Source organism: Lissotriton vulgaris, chromosome 5 (genome assembly GCF_964263255.1).
Source record: "Lissotriton vulgaris chromosome 5, aLisVul1.2, whole genome shotgun sequence".
Lineage (NCBI taxonomy): Eukaryota > Metazoa > Chordata > Amphibia > Caudata > Salamandridae > Lissotriton > Lissotriton vulgaris.
The window spans coordinates 967,087,899-967,107,979 of NC_141693.1; positions in this window are offsets into that span (position 1 = coordinate 967,087,899).

Consider the following 20,081-nt stretch of genomic DNA (forward strand, 5'->3'; position numbering starts at 1 on the left):
ATGCGTTGATGATGTGTGCACTGATGTGGTCTCTGCCATTGATGACTCAGGACTCAGTGTCATGTGTGGGACCTTCTGGGCAAAGGGGCGCGCCCTCATAATGTGGACCATGCCATGGTGGCGGAACCAGGCCCTGGAGCTTGCACAGGCATGTGGTGTGCCTACTGGTAGACAGACCGTTGGCAGCAGGTGAACAGTGGGGCCTGTGTGTGAAGGGGTGGCGGTGTCTCTCTCCCTCTCTCCCTTCCTTTCCTTCTCTCTCTCTCGCTCTCTCTCCCTTCCCTCTCTCTCTCTCTCTCTCTCCCTTCCTTTCCTTCCCTCTCTTTCTCTTTCTGGTTTACTTTCCTTCTCTGTTTCTCGGTGTCTCGCTCCTTTGTTTTGTGGTTTTGTGCTTTCTTTTCCAGGCTGTGATGTCGAGATTGTCCCTGACGGACCCGACAGGAGTCTTCCGCATTGGTGTTTTGTGTAGTATTTCAATAAAGTTTTTAGTTGTTACTTCAGGGCTGTGTGACTGTTTCTCGTTCTTCTGGCCACACATGTGTATTTATTTTGGCAATGTGCATCATCATGCGCTTTTTTGGGGCTCTTGTGTTGTGCACATTATGTGTATGTCCAGGGAGGGCACGGGGGGCTGGAGGTGGTGGCTGGGGATGCTGCGCTCTCATGGGTATCGGAGCTGCATGATCATTGTCTCCATGCCATCTGTGGGTCTTCAGGTGTGGCTCTTGGCTGGGCTCCCTTTCATGCTGCGAGTAGTCGTCCTGCTTAACACCAGCAAAAGGCAGTTGTTAAATCCCTGCTGCTACTGCATCTTATCGCCTGTTTTTGGTTCGTACCCCAGATCTGGCAGTTCGTTGTGAAAGTGGTGTTGTGGTTTTTTCATGTGTTTTTACATGGGAACACCTACTCTGCATCTCGTTAGGGTTAGTTGATGGTGTCCACCATGGAGATAAATTTTGGGTCATCGCGGGAATACTGATGATGTCTGCAGTTTGTACCATCTTGTGAATGGGGTGTTAAATCTATCTCCACTTTTGATGCGTTAAGGTGGAGATAAATCAGAGATAAGTCCTTGTGAATATCCCCCTCAGTCTCTTTTAGAAATGTTCAATTGTCTAATCTGTCCATTTCTCTATAGGACTTTATACTCCACTGGAGCCGGATGTCTCCTCCTTCTCTTAGCATATCAACATAATGCAGATTTAAAGGGAGGATGTTACCTTGAACCTGAAGGAAGCTTGCCAAGGTTCATGTCATTGAGCCAGATTTGTACTGTTTCTTGGTCTTGGAAAATTACATTTATAAACATCATCAGACTAGAAAATGCTATAAATCCTATGGATCAGATCACAAAACATTTTTGATTGGTGCTATAATATGTCCTTTTTGGTAAGGTGTGCTTGATAATAACCCTATTTACCACCACGATGAGTGGAGGTAGTAATGTGTCACAAGTATATTTGTGCATATTTGTTATGTTGAGTGTTGTTGGTGATGTGTTGCTCTTTGTACTATTGTGTTTTTGTACTGAATCATTGCACTGCATCATTATAGTGTTGTACTGTAGTTGTTGTGTTGCTTTCTTTTTTGTTGTGTTATGTCCTCTTATGTTTTTGTTGTGTCGTTATTTTGCTTTGTGTTCTGTATTGTGTTGTGTTCTGGTGTGCTCTGTAATTACTTTAGAGATGACAGTCAAAGCTGGATGTATGACGTTACAACGCATACTTTTACAACGCATACCTTTACAACGCATTTTTTACAACGCAACATCCATTGCAACGCATTCCATTACAACGCACACTACCTTTACAACGCATACCATTACATTGCATGTATGTTAAGTATTGGATAGTGTAGGGGTAAAAATTACTATTCTAACTCCAGGGGGTGCAACAGTAGGGTAAGTGTTGGATAGTGTAAGGGTACTATGCGTTGTAATGGTATGCATTGTAATGGTATGCATTGTAATGACTGCGTAGTAATGACATGCGTTGTAGTGGTATGCGTTGTAGTGTCATGCGTTATAATGGTTGCGTTGTAATGGCATGCGATGTAATGGATGTTGCGTTGTAAAAGTTTTGTTGTAATGGTAGTGCGTTGTAAAAGTTGCATTGTAAAGGTTGTTTCCCGCCAAAGCTTCTATATTTCCAGGCAAAACCCGCACATTGCTTTGACTGGAGTGGGGTGGAATGGAGTGAGGTGAATTGGAGTTGGAATTATTTCTACCTTTCTACATGCACGTTGCCTAGCATGTTGTATTTCCCCTACCATTGCTTAGCAAGGTGAAAATTCAATTAGCAATACATTCATCCACCGTCACAGAAGCATATATAAATGATTGTGCTTTGGCATGATGTACTTAATGAAAACAAGTATCACTTTGTACAGATAATGAAGCAAGGTTAATGTCCACGATGCTTCCGTTGTAAATTGTTATCTGGAGCCGGTGCCTGAAAACATCATCTAGTTCACATCTATTCAGATAAAAATAAAACAAGTATTGGCAAAGCAATAGGTCTCACCTATCCAAGATGTATTGGCTTTGGCAATATGGCTTTGCCATGTTGTACACCAGTGCGGCTGCTGGTCGGCATGGCTAAAGGTTAGTGGCTTGTAGTGTCCTAGAGTGAAGACAGGGGAGAAAAGAATGTTGTAAACAGGCTTTGTCGGAGTAGAGTGTTGTCTAGCAGAGTAAAGGAAGTAGAGTGTTGTAGAGTTCAGTAGAGGGGAGTGAACTCCAGAGTGCAATGTCGTGGAATGGCGTAAAGTGGTGTAGAGTGGAGTGGGGTGGAATAGGGTAGAGTGGGTTGGAGTGGATTGGGGTATTGGGGTGGATTGGAATGGAGTAGATTGCGGTGGATTGGATTTGGGGTAAAGTGGGTTGCATTGAGTGGAATGGGGTGGAAAGATTGGATGGGGTGGATTGGATTGGATTGGATTGCTTTGGGGTGGGGTGGATTAGATTGGATTGCATTGGGGTGGGGTGGGGTGGATTGGATTACAGTATCATGGTTTGGAGTGGGGTTAATTAGAGTGGAGTGAAGGGGGGTGGATTGGACAGGACCGAAGGGGTGGATTTGACTGGAGTGCATTGGATTGGAGTGGGTGGGTGGATTGGATTGGATTAGGGTGGATTGGATGGGGTGGATTAGATTGGAGTGGGGTGGATTGAAATGGGTTGGGGTGGAATGATGTGGGGTGAATTGCAGCAGAAGCATTGGATTTATGTGGAGTGGGCTGGGGTGGAATAGAGTAGATTGGAGTGGAGTAAATTGGATTCGAGTGGGGTGAATTGGATTGGATTGGTGTGGATTGGATTGAGGTGGATTGGATTGGGGTCGATTGGATTGAAGTGAACTGGATTGGGATGGGTGAATTGAGTGGAGTGGGGTGGGGTGGGGTGGGGTGGGTTGGAGTGGGGTGAGGTGGGTTGAATTGGAATGGAGAGTATTGGAGCGGGCGTATTGGAGTGGGCGCATTGTTTTGGATTGAAGTGGGGCAGATTGAAATGGGTCAGATTGTTTTGGATTGGAATGGGGCAGATTGTTTTAGATTTGGAGTGAGGCTGATTGTTTTGGATTGAAGTAGGACAGATTGGATTGGGGCAGGTTGTTTTGGATTGGAGTGAGGCAGATTGGAGTGGATGGATTTTTTTGGATTGGAGTGGGGTAGATTGTTTTGGAATGAAGTGGGGCAGATTGTTTAGGATTGAGTGGGGCAGATGGTTTTGGATTGGTTGTAACAGATTGTTTTGGATTGGAGTGGGTCGATTGGTGTGGGGCAGATTTGAGTGGGTCAGATTGTTGTGGCTTGGAGTTAGGTGGGTTGGATTGGAGTGGGGTGGATTTGGGAGGGAGTGGGGTAGATTGGATTGGTTTGAGGTGGATTGGAGTGGGTAGATTAGGGTGAGGTTGGTTGGACTGGAGTGGGGTGAATTGGAGTGGGGTGGATTGGAATGGGTCAGATTGGAGTGGGATAGATTGGAGTGGGGTAGATTGTTTTGGAATCAAGTGGAACATATTGTTTTGGATTTGAGTGGACAAGATTGGAGTGGGGCAGATTGGAGTGGGGGAGATTGTTTTGGAATAGAGTGGAACATATGGTTTTGGATTGGAGTTTACAAGATTGGAGTGGGATGGATTGGAGTAGGGCAGATTGGACTGGTGCAGATTGTTTTGAATTAGAGTGGGGTTGATTGGAGTGGGACACATTGTTTTGGATTGAAGTGGGGTAGATGGGAGTGAGGCAGACTATTTTGGATTGTAGTGGGGCAGATTGGAGTGGGTTGAGTGGGGCAGATGGTTTTGGATTGAGTGGGGCAGATTGTTTTAAATTGACGTGGGTGGATTGGTGTGGGGCAGACTGGAGTAGGGCAGATTGTTTTGGCTTGGAGTGGGGTGGATTGGATCGGAGTGGGGTGGATTGAATTGGAGTGGGGTGGATTGTGGCGGATTGGACTGGGGTGAATTGAGATGGAGTGGGTAAATTTGGGTGAGGTAGAACGGGTTGGAGTGGGGTGAATTGGAGTGGGGCGGATTACAATTGGGCAGTTTGGATTGGGGTAAATTGGAGAGGGGCAGATTGGCATGGGGTGGATTGGAATGGGGTAGACTAGAGTGGGGCAGAGTGTTTTGGCTTGGAGTTGGGTGGATTGGATTGAAGTGGGGTGGATTGGATGGGGTGTTTTAGATTGGAGTAGGGTGGATTGAAATTGGTTGGTTGGTGTTGATTGGGGTGGACTGGAGAGGGGTGGAATGGAGTGGGGTGAATTGGATTGTATTGGGATGGATTGGATTGAGTCAGATTAGATTGGGATGGGGTGGTGTGAATTGGGGTAGGTGGATAGGAGTGGGTGGATTGGATTTGGCTGGATTGGAAAGGTTTGCACTAGGGTGGGTTGGACTGAATTGGAGTGGGGGAAATAAATTGGGTTGAGACAGGTTGCATTGGAGTGGAGAGGATTGGAGTGGGGCGCATTGGAGTGGGCTCATTGTTTTGGATTGAAGTTGGGTGGATTGAAGTGGGTCAGGTTATTTTGGATTGGACTGGGGAAGATTGTTTTGCATTGGAGTGGGGTCGATTGTTTTGGACTGGAGTCGGTAGATTGGAGTGGGTCAGATTGTTTTGGATTGGAGTGAGGCAGATTGGACTGGCTGGAATTTTTGGGATTGGAGTGGGGAAGATTGTTTTGGATTGAAGTGAGGCAGATGGTTTTGGATTGAGTGGGGCAGATTGTTTTAGATTGGAGTAGGGTGGATTGGCATGGGGCAGATTAGAGTGGGTCAGATTGTTTTGGATTGAAGTGGGGCAGATGGTTTTGGATTGAGTGGGGCAGGTTGTTTTAGATTGGAGTGGGCTGGATTTGAGTGGGCAGTTGGTTTTGGATTGGAGTGGGCCAAACTGTTTTGGATTGGAGTGAGGCAGATTGAAGAGGGGCAGATTGGAGTGTGGCAGATTGGAGTGGGGATGATTGGACTGGGGAAGATTGTTTTGCATTGGAGTGGGGTCGATTGTTTTGGACTGGAGTCGGGTAGATTGGAGTGGGTCAGATTGTTTTGGATTGGAATGAGGCAGATTGGAGTGGCTGGAATTTTTGGGATTGGAGTGGGGAAGATTGTTTTGGATTGAAGTGAGGCAGATGGTTTTGGATTGAGTGGGGCAGATTGTTTTGGATTGGAGTAGGGTGGATTGGCATGGGGCAGATTAGAGTGGGTCAGATTGTTTTGGATTGAAGTGGGGCAGATGGTTTTGGATTGAGTGGGGCAGATTGTTTTAGATTGGAGTAGGGTGGATTGGTGTGGGGCAGATTGGAGTGGGTCAAATTGTTTTGGCTTGGAGTGGGGTGGATTGGATTGGAGTGGAGTGGGGTGGATTTGGGAGGGAGTGAGGGAGATTGGATTGAGGTGGATTGGAGTGGGGTAGATTGGATTGGGCTGGAATGTATTTGTGTAGGGTGGATTGAAGGTGGGTGGATTGAGGGGATTTGAAGTGGGGTAAATTGGTATGGAGTGGGTGGATTGCGGTGAGGTAGATTGGATTGGAGTGAAGCGGATTGGAATGCGGCAGTTTGGTTTGGGGCAGATTGGAGTGGGGTGGATTGGAGTAGGGCAGACTGGAGTGGGGCAAATTGTTTTGGCTTAGAGTGCAGTGGATTGGATTGGGATGGATTTGGGAGGGAGTGGGGTTGGTTTGTATTGTTTTAGGGTGGATTGAATTGGAGTGAGGTGGATTGAGATGGAGTGGGTGGATTAGGGTGGTGTGGGTTGGATTGGATTGGAGTGGTGGGGTGAAATGGAGTGGGTGGATTGGAATGGGGCAGATTGGAGTGGGGCACATTGAAGTGGGCCGGATTGGAATGGGGTGTGTTAGAGTGAGACAGATTGTTTTGTATTGGAGTGGGATGGATTGGAGTGGGGCAGGTTGTTTTGGATTGGAGTGGGCTGGATTTGAGTGGGCAGTTGGTTTTGGATTGGAGTGGGCCAAACTGTTTTGGATTGGAGTGAGGCAGATTGAAGAGGGGCAGATTGGAGTGTGGCAGATTGGAGTGGGGATGATTGGACTGGGGAAGATTGTTTTGCATTGGAGTGGGGTCGATTGTTTTGGACTGGAGTCGGGTGGATTGGAGTGGGTCAGATTGTTTTGGATTGGAGTGAGGCAGATTGGAGTGGCTGGAATTTTTGGAATTGGAGTGGGGAAGATTGTTTTGGATTGAAGTGAGGCAGATGGTTTTGGATTGAGTGGGGCAGATTGTTTTAGATTGGAGAAGGGTGGATTGGCATGGGGCAGATTAGAGTGGGTCAGATTGTTTTGGATTGAAGTGGGGCAGATGGTTTTGGATTGAGTGGGGCAGATTGTTTTAGATTGGAGTAGGGCGGATTGGTGTGGGGCAGATTGGAGTGGGTCAGATTGTTTTGGCTTGGAGTGGGGTGGATTGGATTGGAATGGAGTGGGGTGGATTTGGGAGGGAGTGAGGTAGATTGGATTGAGGTGGATTGGAGTGGGGTAGATTGGATTGGGCTGGAATCTATTTGTGTAGGGTGGATTGGAGTTGGGTGGATTGAGGGGATTTGAAGTGGGGTAAATTGGTATGGAGTGGGTGGATTGCGGTGAGGTAGATTGGATTGGAGTGAAGCGGATTGGAATGCGGCAGTTTGGTTTGGGGCAGATTGGAGTGGGGTGGATTGGAGTAGGGCAGACTGGAGTGGGGCAGATTGTTTTGGCTTAGAGTGCAGTGGATTGGATTGGATTGGGATGGATTTGGGAGGGAGTGGGGTTGGTTTGTATTGTTTTAGGGTGGATTGAATTGGAGTGAGGTGGATTGAGATGGAGTGGGTGGATTAGGGTGGTGTGGGTTGGATTGGATTGGAGTGGTGGGGTGAAATGGAGTGGGTGGATTGGAATGGGGCAGATTGGAGTGGGGCAGATATGAGTCGGGCAGATTGGAGTGGGGTGGATTGGAGTGGGGTAGATTGTTTTGAGTTGGAGTGGGACAGATTGCTTTGGATTGGTGTGAGGCCGATTATTTTGGATTGGAGTGGGGCAGATTGGTGGGGGGCAGACTGGAGTGGGTCAGATTGTTTTGAATTAGAGTGGGGTGGATTGGAATGGAGTAAAGTGAATTCGGGAAGGAGTGGGGTTGGATTGTATTGGTGTAGGGTGGATTGAATTGGAGTGGGGTGGATTTGGGTGGATTGGAGTGGGGTGAATTGAGATGGAGTGGGTGGATGGGGGTGAAGTAGATTGAAGTGGGATGAATTGGAATTGGGTGGATTGGAATGGGACACATTGAAGTGGGACGGATTGGAATGGGGTGGATTAGAGTGGTACAGATTGTTTTGGATTGGAGTGGGATGGATTGGAGTGGGGCAGATTGTTTTGGCGTGGAATGGGGTGGATTGGATTAGAGTGGGGTGGATTCGGGAGGGAGTGGGGTTAGTTTGTATTGTTTTAGGGTGGATTGAATTGGAGTGAGGTGAGGTGGATTGTGGTGGATTCAGGTGAGGTGAATTGAGATGAAGTGGGTGGATTAGGGTGGTGTGGGTTGGATTGGATTGGAGCGGTGGGTGAAATGGAGTGGGTAGATTGGAATGGGGCAGATTGGAGTGGGGCAGATATGAGTGGGGCAGATTGTTTTGAGTTGCAGTGGGACAAATTGCTTTGGATTTGAGTTGGGCAGATCGGAGTGGAGTGGATTTGAGCGGAGAGGATGTTTTGTATTGGAGTGGGGTGGATTGGTGGTGGCAGACTGGAGTGGGTCAGATTGTTTTGATCTAGAGTGGGGTACATTGGAATGGAATGGGGTGAATTCGGGAGGGAGTGGGGTTGGATTGTATTGGTGTGGGTGGATTGAACTGGAGTGGGTGGATTTTGGTGGATTGGAGTGGGGTGAATTGAGATGGAGTGGGTGGATGGGGGTGAAGTGGATTGGAGTGGGATGAATTGGAATTGGGTGGATTGGAATGGGACACATTGAAGTGGGACGGATTGGAATGGGGTGGATTAGAGTGGTACAGATTGTTTTGGATTGGAGTGGGATGGATTGGAGTGGGGCAGATTGTTTTGGCGTGGAATGGGGTGGATTGGATTAGAGTGGGGTGGATTCGGGAGGGAGTGGGGTTAGTTTGTATTGTTTTAGGGTGGATTGAATTGGAGTGAGGTGAGGTGGATTGTGGTGGATTCAGGTGAGGTGAATTGAGATGAAGTGGGTGGATTAGGGTGGTGTGGGTTGGATTGGATTGGAGCGGTGGGTGAAATGGAGTGGGTAGATTGGAATGGGGCAGATTGGAGTGGGGCAGATATGAGTGGGGCAGATTGTTTTGAGTTGCAGTGGGACAAATTGCTTTGGATTTGAGTTGGGCAGATCGGAGTGGAGTGGATTTGAGCGGAGAGGATGTTTTGTATTGGAGTGGGGTGGATTGGTGGTGGCAGACTGGAGTGGGTCAGATTGTTTTGATCTAGAGTGGGGTACATTGGAATGGAATGGGGTGAATTCGGGAGGGAGTGGGGTTGGATTGTATTGGTGTGGGTGGATTGAATTGGAGTGGGTGGATTTTGGTGGATTGGAGTGGTATGAAGTGAGATGGAGTGGGTAAATTGGGGTGAAGTGGATTGGAGTGAGGTGAATTGAAGTTGAGTGGATTGGAATGTGGCAGATTGGAGTGGGGCAGATTGGAGTGGGGCACATTGAAGTGGGCCGGATTGGAATGGGGTGTGTTAGAGTGAGACGGATTGTTTTGTATTGGAGTGGGATGGATTGGAGTGGGGCAGGTTGTTTTGGATTGGAGTGGGCTGGATTTGAGTGGGCAGTTGGTTTTGGATTGGAGTGGGCCAAACTGTTTTGGATTGGAGTGAGGCAGATTGAAGAGGGGCAGATTGGAGTGTGGCAGATTGGAGTGGGGATGATTGGACTGGGGAAGATTGTTTTGCATTGGAGTGGGGCAGATTGGAGTGGGGAAGATTGTTTTGCATTGGAGTGGGCCAGACTGGAGTGGGGGAATTGTTTTGGATTGGAGTGGGGAAGATTTGAATGGGGTGGATTAGAGTGGGGCAGACTGGAGTGGGCAGATTGGAGTTGGGCAGATTGTTTTGGTTTGTAGTGGGGCAGATTGGAATGGGATGGATTGGAGTGGGGCGGGTTGTTTTGGACTTGACTGACTGGAGTGGGCAGATTGGAGTGGGGCAGATTGTTTTGAATTTGGGTGGGTCAGATTGGAGTGGGGCATATTGTTTTGGATTAGAGTGAGGTAGAATGAAGTGTGAATAGACTGGAGTCAGGCAGATTGTTTTTCGTTTGAGTGGGGAAGATTGTTTTGGATTTGAGTGGGGCAGATTGTTTCAGACTGGAGTGGGGCAAATTGTTTTGGCTTGGAGTGAGGCAGCAGATTGGGGTGCGGAAGATTGGAGTTGGGTAGACGGTTTTGGATTGGAGTGGGTGGGTTGGGAGGATTGGAGTATGGTGGATTGGATTGGGGTTAGTGGTTTGGATTGGAGTGGGGTGGATTGGAGTGAGGTTGTTTGGTGTGGGGTGGGGTGGATTTATGTGGAATGGAGTGGGATGGGTTGGTGTGTACTGCACGATTATGTGTTAAAGCATTATTTCAGAAATTACGCACACAAAAGAAACAATGTCACTTTGTAATACAATAATTCTCATCTTTTGAAAAAGCGAAAACAAGAGTGCAAAGTGAGAAAAGAAGACTTGGCAAAATAAAGTAAAGCTAACTATAGTAAAATAAATCTTTGTCATTTTGTTTGTCCTGCTGGGCACATTTTTGCCAGTCAAGCACCTTCGGTTTGCAGATCACTAAAAGTTAAACAGAACGAAATAGTACCTCAATTACTTTAGGAGCAGCGGACGGGCACTGATTAAGTTGAATCAATCAGTGCTTGGTCCCTGCTCCACAGAGAGGAGCGGAAATGATGTTAGGCCTGCAGTGACGAATTACGAGGCTGTAACGAAGAGTGCCATGCAAGCCAACAAATGGCAAGCAACGGGTGGGCTCCAAGCCCTTTTCGTTAACAACGTCTAGCAAGCGAGACTCATGTGCCAGCGCATGCTCTCGCAGGCTTGACCCTAAAATGTACATGCTTGATGGGGAATGGAAAAGCATGTATGTGGGCCTCCTTTTTTCAGCATTTGTTAAATAGTTCAGTTGTAGAATATGAGTGCACTGTACAGTCCGAAACTCCTGATATTGTCTTTCTTCGACAGTAACTAGCTACAGGCAATTTGAAGCATGAATCTGGTCACAACAGCCTATTCTCATGTGTATAGGAGTGATCTATGGCATGTTACCCTTTGAATCTAACCTAACTTCATTTGGTGAAGGGGTCGTGATTGTATGCCATTCTTTGCTAAGACACTTTGATCTGCATACCTGAAATGCAGGATTCATCTAACTCATGCATGGCATTTTGTTTTGTGACATCCTGACAACCGAAACAACAACCTTCTCAGCAATCCCCAACTGTCCACTTCTTTTGCAATGCATAACTAATATTTCAAAGTAGAAAGGGGTCTGACTTGCAATCTGCGGGTCCCACATTGGTAAACTAGTCACTGTAACGTAACCATTAGCTACGTCGCCGACGCCATCCGATGGTTTCTGGTAGCTGTGACCGCCAGAGGGGGCTACATCATTAGTTTCAACAGAGTGTGCATTTGACAACTTTCTCCACTGGGGCCTTAGTAAGGTATTGGATACTTTCCAGATTCTTTTTTTTTTTGTTAAGATCGTTGCATTCTGTGCAAAGAGAACAGCATCTTTGCAAACTCAGTAGTTTCACGTTATGCAGCACAGGTCTGCAAGGCTCAAGCGCTGCAGCTTAACGGAGCTCTAACTACAAGAGGTCCCACCAACGCGTATTCCTGAATTTATAAAGTCTGATGTGTGAACTCTTGGAGATCAAGAGTAATGACCTAAGGCGTCCACTGGGGACCAAACAACCCAGCAAGCTTCCTATTTTTCAGTCCTGGCAGACTACAAATAACCGCGTTCTCCTGAATGGTCCAATATGAAATGACTTGTTCCATCCATTACCTTTATAATGTGCGTCTTTTTCACAGTGAAATTCACCTTTGCGACTGCAATGGCAGGAGCGGCCATTCAGCACCTTTGTCCCAAGAGATTTGTTTCTTTTTGTAGAACGTTAGGTTTTTTCTTTTTTAGTTAAAACCGTGGACTTCGACTACAATGCTTTAGTATACACATGGGGGCAGATTTATGTTAACTGGCGCATCCCCAGGGATGCGCCAGTTAACATGCGCCACAGTGCGCCACAGCTCCGCCAGCCATGGTGCGCCGCATTTATAATGCGGCGCACCATGGTGCAAAAACGGCACAGATGCGTGACGCATCTGTGCCGGAAATGTGGCGCATTGCTGGAGTTGCGTCGCAAGCGCGACGCAGCTCCAGCAAGGCTCGGGGGTGCCCCATTTGAACAATGCTGCGTCAAGACCTACGCCTGCTTCAAGCAGGCGCAGGCTTTTGACGCAGCATTGGCTTAAAAGTGACTGAGTGAAATCTCATAGATTTCACTCAGCCACTTTTGCGAGGCGCACCTCCCCCGGAACGCCCACCCTGCGCCGGAACGCCCACAAGCGGCGCAGGGCTTTACAACGTGACGCATCTGCCTAGATGCGTCACGTTGTAAATCGTTCGTAGGGATGCGCCACGTTTACGCCGCCTTGCGTGACGCAACAGCGGCGTAAACGTGGCGCAAGGGCCTCATAAATCTGCCCCATGGAGTTTTTTTCTGAGGCATAATATTATTAGTTTAGCACAATTTCGTTGCGGCACTCTCAGCGTCATCACCTGAATTGTATTGATTGTATTTAAATTAGCAACCAGATCTTTGCTCACCGTTAGTGTTTACCTATCGGTTTGTGGTCTTTTGCTTCCCTTGGGTCTTATTTCAGCAATACTGTCTAAATTTGCTGCTTTGACCAAAACAAGGAGAGTTCTGAAAACATCTCCCAATAGTAAATTTAGTAGGCGGTCAATCAAATCAGTGGAATGGGTCATAAAGTGAAGGGAGGAGGTTCTTGTCAGCACGCTCTTATCCCACAAAATTGAAAACAATATCGACCCAAGTTTTTATTTTTATTTTTAATTACTGAGGAATGGCTACTGTTCAGAAGGTGTATTTGATAAGAATAAGCACACTTGAGCCATGCAAGTCTATGGTCAGTGGTAGATGAGCAGTACACAGAGGGGTATATTCACAAGAACGTGTGCTAAACACCACCAAAAAAAAGTGAACGCACCTTTACACATCGCAGCCGATTGCGGGAAAATAACCCTGTGTCAACGTGGAATGCAATAGTCTGCCCAAACCGCAGCCAATGTCCACAATACAACCACCTCGACAGTGATAAAAACACAAACCAAAACACCAAAAAATGTGCAAAGAGTCCATTCGCGATTAGGAAAGCAATGATAAGCACCACCAGGCCCGCGACATACACGGCAGGCAGGAAGAAGCACAACAAAAGCCTGAAAAAAAGACACAACCCAAACAGAAAACAACAACCAAGCACAATGGAGGCAACCCGAGTCAGCACACAACCCCAGAAGCCCCATTGGCAACGAAACATTGTGCATTGCAGCCCATCTTGGACAAGGTGAATGCAGCCTGAGAGCTGAGGTGGACAATGGAAGAAAACCAGAACATCCGGAATGATGCAAAAAGCACAACAATCAGAAACACGCCGACAACAAGAAGGCAGCAATGCACGACGGAGGTGGGAGGCCAGCGCCACACCAGGAGCTGGGTGACATGGTGGAAATGGTGTCCACCACATCAGTCTGGAGACAGTGGCAGTACTCAGGGACTGGAAACTGCCCAAAACAGACACAACAAAAACAAGGAGATGAACTAGCAGGGACCTTGGGGAGATGGGCACAAAGGCACACATGCACAAGTAAGCACAGCACCACTGAACAACACCAATCACAAGCTCAAGTTGCACAACCCAGCAACATCACACCACTCAACAAGCACAGAAGTGAAAACCACACTGCCTGAAAGGGAGAAGGGTGAGCCAAATCAGAGCTGAAGGGACATCCCACACACAATGTAGCACACACAAATAGGAAGCAGTGCGCCCCAACCTCGAACACAATGTGGCACAAACACAAACATTTGCACAACCAAACACAGGACACAAGTGCACCTGCCTGGTGCCGGTAAATGGCCGGTAAATGGCCATACGCATCTTCCTAAGCACGAAAGAGGGACATGACAATGCACAAGTACAAACCCACAGTTCTGATGGGGTAGCAATGGACGTATGGCAGGGAGCCAGAGAGTGCGTGACACACATTGGCATACAAATCAAGACACAACACAGTCGGAGACAAGTGGAAGAGCGGAAACTTTATCAACAAGTGCGTGTCAGTACGGCCAAGAGAAGTGCCACGATATGCAGACCAATGCGGCAGCATGTCTGCATGAGGAACGTAGGAAAATGCCCATGTCCACCTCCGGGGAGTCCATCAGCAACACAAGTCTTTGTCAACCCGCGTCGGTTCTCCATGTATGGATCATGAGTCCAGACCAATGCAGCCATGTCCACTGTCGTCTTGGGACATGTGACCAGATTCACAAAAATGCAACCAGTCGTCGGGACACGTACAATGAGTCACATTCAGTTGTGGCTGCAGGTACCTTGTCACTCATCCATCATCGTGACTTTAGCTGAGTAGGCCAACATCTCCAATGAGCGATCGTTGTCCACCACATCTGATATGTCGTCGATGTAATCCATCAGCGGAGCCAGACAGATGTGCTGACTCCAACCACTGGCCCCAATGTGCACCAAAGCCCAATCGGGTAGTAGCTCAATGTGCTCATTGCACACGAGGACTCATGCTATCTCCCAGTCCAGTGTCCAAAATCCATGCATGCCATAAGCGGGCATCACAGTGACACTCCTGGTCCTGGACAACAGGGGGCGCATACACACGTCGTAATCCAGGTCAGCTACCGTTACGTTGGTGAGGCAGACATCCATGGACCACTTGAATATGCATGAGCGACAATGCAACACAGGCTGAATGCGGGTGACTTCCGCAAGGCGGATGCTCAGCCGGTAAGTGATCTGCAAGACGGCCAGAGGCAGTGCCCCCAGTACATGCAGCAGACATGCACGGTACAGGTCTACGTAACTGGATCCGAACGTTTGTCCGGGATGATCTGCCATGGCGTCAGTGGCTCTGCTAGGAGCGGCACCGGCTTGCCCTGCACCAGTCCTGTGGATGAAATGGCTCAGCCCGGTGCAATGAGCAGTGTCTGTGTGCAACGGGTGCAGGCTTGGGGTGGGGTGGGAGTACGTGTGAAGGCCAACTATGACCAAGGTCTACTGCTTGTGGGATGTGTACACATTGGTCTCACTTTGGGCAGTGCGTAGTGGGGGAGTCACAAGCAAATGCTGTTGTATCTGTCAGAGGGTGCTGGCCATATGCAGTTCCTGCTCGGAGCTGCAGATGTGCTACCGCCTGATAGTTCACAAAAAGGACCTTTCATCCTTACAGTAACTTCACCATCTGCATGCATACAGGAGATTCACATGGCCTGGCATGGGTGTGGTGGGATGTCTGCGACCCTGGGAACACCGTGGTGCTGGCCTTTGAAGGTGTGCGGCCAAGTGAGTGTAGGCCAATAGACAGGACAGGGCGGACTCAGGTGTACAGCCCATGGCTGGATGGGATCGCGCTGCGAATGAGGCTAGGCAAATGACTCATGCATCCGCAGGGCTGATACACATAACACTTGGCATGCATGTGCCAAGACCCCGAGCGGTTTTGTCCCCATATGTGCGGGTCTGCCCTCCTGGTGCATGCTACGTTGCAACATCGACTACTATGCAAATCAGTCTGACCCTGTGCCTCATGGGAACAGTCCAGCCCAAACTGCCAATGCTCCGTCCATCACCACCCCCTCAGCTCAGACGTGAGTCCCTTGCTCACTTTGCCACTGGATTCAAGCAAGCCGGGCTGAAGACGGCTGGAATGCCAGAAACCGGTCCTCAGAAGCTTGTTTCCGGTCCAGGGAAGACATGGCTTGGCAGTTCGGGCTGGACTGTTCCCATGAGGCACAGGGTCAGACTGATTTGCATATAGCCATGTCTGAACTGGGGTGGCAGAGTGGGCTAAAGAACGGTGATGGATTAAACCCAGATCTTTTGACTGGGTGTGAGTGTTTGATTGATTCAGATGCTCCGTCCATCACCACCCCCTTTTATACCGCTTGTGGCTGGGTTGTGGGCATGGCAAGGCCAGATTCCCAATGGAGTTGTGTTGTTGTGTCTGGTTGGTTGGCATGTTGTGTGTCATGTTGGATGTAGTTGTGCTGGGTGCCCATTAGCAGTGTCGTGAGTTGCATGACTGTGGGTGGCATAGGAGTTTCAGGTAGGTCCACTGTCTTTGTGTACGCTGCCTCAGTGGTGTTCCGCGGGGAGGGCAGGACGGGTCCCGGGGGTGGTGGCGGGTCTGGGGTGGTTACGGTGGGTGTTGTGCCCTCATGGGTATCCGCGGTGCGTGGTCATTGTCTCCATGGCATCTGTGGGTCTTCAGGTGTGGCTCTTTGCTGGGCTCCCTTTTATACTGCAGGCGGTCATCCTGCTTTACACCAGCCATTAGCAGGTGTTAATTCCCTGATGCTACCGTGGCTTATCGCCTGTTTCTGTTTCGCATCGCAGATCTGGCAGTTCGTTGTGAAAGTGGTGTTGTGGTTTTTTCATGTGTTTTTGCACAGGAATGCATACTCTGCATCTCATTAGAGTTAGTTGGTGGTGTACACCGTGGAGATAAATTTTGGGGCAGTTATTGCGGGAATAAGGCGATGTCTGCAGTTTGCACCAGCCTGTGAATGGGGTGTTATATCTATCTCCACTTTTGATGTGTTACGGTGGGTATTATTCGGAGTTGAGCCCTTGTGAATATTCCACACAATGAGAAGTCTCACTTACCACTGGTGTCTCAGAGTTTTGGTAATATTACCTTCCAGTTCTACAGGCACGTCCTCCCTTTGTACTCATGGCTCTACAAGGATAGAGCAGCCAATACTAACTCCATCGGTTGGTGGCAAGTTTGGAACCTAGGGGGCATATTCCCAAGGAGTTATCGCCGAGTTAATGGTACTTTACTGCAGCCAAAGTCGCGATAAAGTTATCACCCCATTTCACAAGATGGTGCTAACACCAGCCATTAGCACCAGTTTACCTGCGAAAAACATCGCCACAGGTGACCGCCGCAACTATCGCTAATGAGATGCAGAGTAGGTATATCCTTGCAAAAAGCTGCAACAACACCACTCCGCAAAATTCTCAAAGACCAGCCAGATCGGCGATACGACCAAAAAACATGCAATAAGGTACGTTAGCAGCAGGAAACTAACACCTGCTCTGACCTGGTGTAAAGTCAGACCACAGCCTGCACCACAAAAGGGAGCCCAGTCCAGAGCCACACCTGAAGGGCAAAAGATGACATGGAGCCACTGATCATGCAGCTTGGAGCCCAAACAGGATCAAAACACCCACCAGCACCAACCCCAGGACCCCCCTCCCCGGGCCCCCCACAGGCCAAAGACATGCCACATAAACTACAGGAAATCATGTACCAAATAATCCACCTGATGCCGCAAATCACATCTGGTGACATGCATGTGTCGTCACAAAAATGAGCATCACACATTCACCTTAGAATCAACAAATGACAATGTATTCAAATAAACACAGAACAGAAATGAAGACACATGGCGGCTCCCCTCGGGACAATCCGTAGGCCTGCAAGACAAAAATCATGATGAGAAGATGTGCCCTTTGCACATCAAGGGACAGAGAGAGAGCGAAGGAGAGAGGGAGATACAGAGAGAGAGAGACAGAGAGGGAGAGAATGATAGACGGACAAAGAGGAGGAGCGAGAAATAGACGGGCAGAGAGGGGGAGCGAGAGATAGACGGACAGAGAGGGGGAGACAGAGAGAGAGACGGACAGAGAGGAGAAGTGAGAGATAGATGGACGGAGAGGGGGAGCAAGAGATAGACGGACAGAGAGGGGGAGAGAGGGATAGACGGACGGAGAGGGGGCGCGAGAGATAGACGGACAGAGTGGGGGAGAGAGAAATGATCGGACAAGAAGATGAGAGAGAGACTGACGGACAGAGAGGGAGAGAGAGAGATAGACGACAGAGAGGGGGAGAGAGAGATGGACGGACAGAGAGGGGGAGAGAGACACAGAGAAAAGAAGAGAGGGACAGGGAGAGAGAGTGCCAACACTGTGTACCCAGGCCACACTGCTCACCTGTTGTCACTGGTGTGTCTCCAACCACATGCTGGTATGTAGTGCAGTTCACCAGGTCCCACATCTAAGACAGACCCGTCATCTGAAATATACATGAACGGCAAAGTACATACAATTGCACACAACATCATCGCCTGTCCACTCCTGCACACCCAGGCAGCTGCACCCCAGCCCCTCTCACCGCCCAAGGGTACATGCCTGCCCCTGCTAACCCAGGCCTCACTGCTCACCTTCCACCAACGGCGTGTAGACAAGAGAGCCCACGATGTGCCGCTGCAAGCCATAAGCCCGGGGCCCACAGACATGGCACCCCCCACATCATGCAGCCCCGCTCCGCAGGCCGCCAGGTCTCACTTTTGATTCTGGGTCTTGATTTCACCATGGCAGAGGGCATAGCAGTGCACCCGGCATCATAGCAGGCTGCATACCCGCTCAGCCTTATAGGTGCCACTAACTTTGTGATCCAGGAGATGACGCTGGCTCAGGCCTACACTGTGGTCCAGCAGGACACAAAACCTGAGCAGTCAGGACTGCCGGGACAGGGCATCATCGCAGGCTGCACACCCGCTCAGCACTTAAGGTACCCCTACCTCAGTGCACCGAAAGTCAAGTCTGTTGGTGGTGTGCCTGTGCCAGCAGCAGTGTATCCGGTGCCACCAAGTCTGTTCCCCGCAAATCATTTACCCTCTATGATTGGGTATCGTGGTGCGGACGCCCTCATGTCACCTCCGGGCTGGCGGAATGTGATGTCGCAGGCCCCTAGGCCCCCATGCCTATATGCACACCACACGGATATAACCCACAAGAGGTTGGAAATGGCATCAAGCACGTGCACCCAGACCATTTTTTTGGCAGGGTAACATGTCCTGTGACACTTGTGCTGGATGGGTGTTGTGTGGGTGTAAACCAGCCATGAGGGAGTGTCTGTGGCCTTCTGACAACTAGCTCGTACGCTGATGATACTCAGCTCATGTTCTCGTTTGGTACAGACTTAGTCGCAGAGAAAGCAAGGTTTTCCAGAGGCATACTTGAGATCTCCAGCTGGATGATGCAGATCTGTCTCCAGCTGAACCCTGGTAAAACCGAATTAATGCTAATGGGCAAAGTCACAGCAAGCTGGTCTGATGACTGGTGGCCCGCTCAGTTGGGAGCAGCTCCAGTGCCTACTCACTGTGTGAAAAACCTAAGGATAAAATTAGATCAGTCCCCATCAATGAAAGATCATATTGCCACCACGACCAGCTCCTGCTACTACAACCTGCATCTGCTGCGAAAAATCCTCCCCTTCATGCCTACCGCTCATCGAAAAACCTTGATCCAAGCTATGGTTATTAGTCGATTGGATTATGGCAACGCTTTACTGGCAGGATCAGGAGAGACCCTGTTAAACAAGCTGCAGGTGATCCAGAACACTGCAGCCAGGATGGTTCTGAATCGCCCAGCAGGCTCCGCATCGTCACCCCTCTTGCATGAACTCCACTGGCTAGCGGTGAGGAAAAGATCCTTTTTTAATATCTGCTGTCTTACTTACACAGCACTCAATGGTAGAGGTCAAAAATACCTCCAAAAAGACTTATCAAACATGTACCTAATAGGAACCTGAGGTCTGGTACGCATGGTCTCCTGCAAATACTACGTATAAGGCTATGTCGTGCGGGAGGAAGAGCATTCTCATATCTAGCACCAAGACACTGGAATGAGTTACCAAATCCCCTTCGTAAAATTGATAATTATGGCACATTTAGCAAACAGCTAAAAGCCTTCCTTTTTAGGTCGACTAATTTATTACTTGAAACTAGTGTGTTGAAACCAATTCTTAAAACCAAGGGCTTTGGGAGACGGATTACGCACAGTGCATGTGCCCGTGCACGAGCTTTTCTCCCGAGCCTCGGCATCACACTTCAGAGGAATTCCTTCCGCTCCTTATCTCCTCAGGCACTTAGCGTCTACGTGTGTCTCCCAGGCTCCTCACAGTGCCATATGTCCTCAGGGCATCACACTTCTAACGTGAACGACCGTCTGCTCCTTGGAATGCTGGCATGGTTGCCCAGTGCTGCCTGATCTTCTTCAAAGGCAGCTTGTAACCCGAGCTGCCCTCTGCCTTTGCATTCTGAACTCTTTCTTGGATTTCACACACAGTCCATAGCGCTTCCTTCTACCTTTCACCAGGCACACACACACACCACCAGCCAACAGTGCACGCTTTCACCAGGCACACACACACCACCAGCCATCAGTGCACACTCTCACCAGGCACAGACACCATCAGTCATCAGTG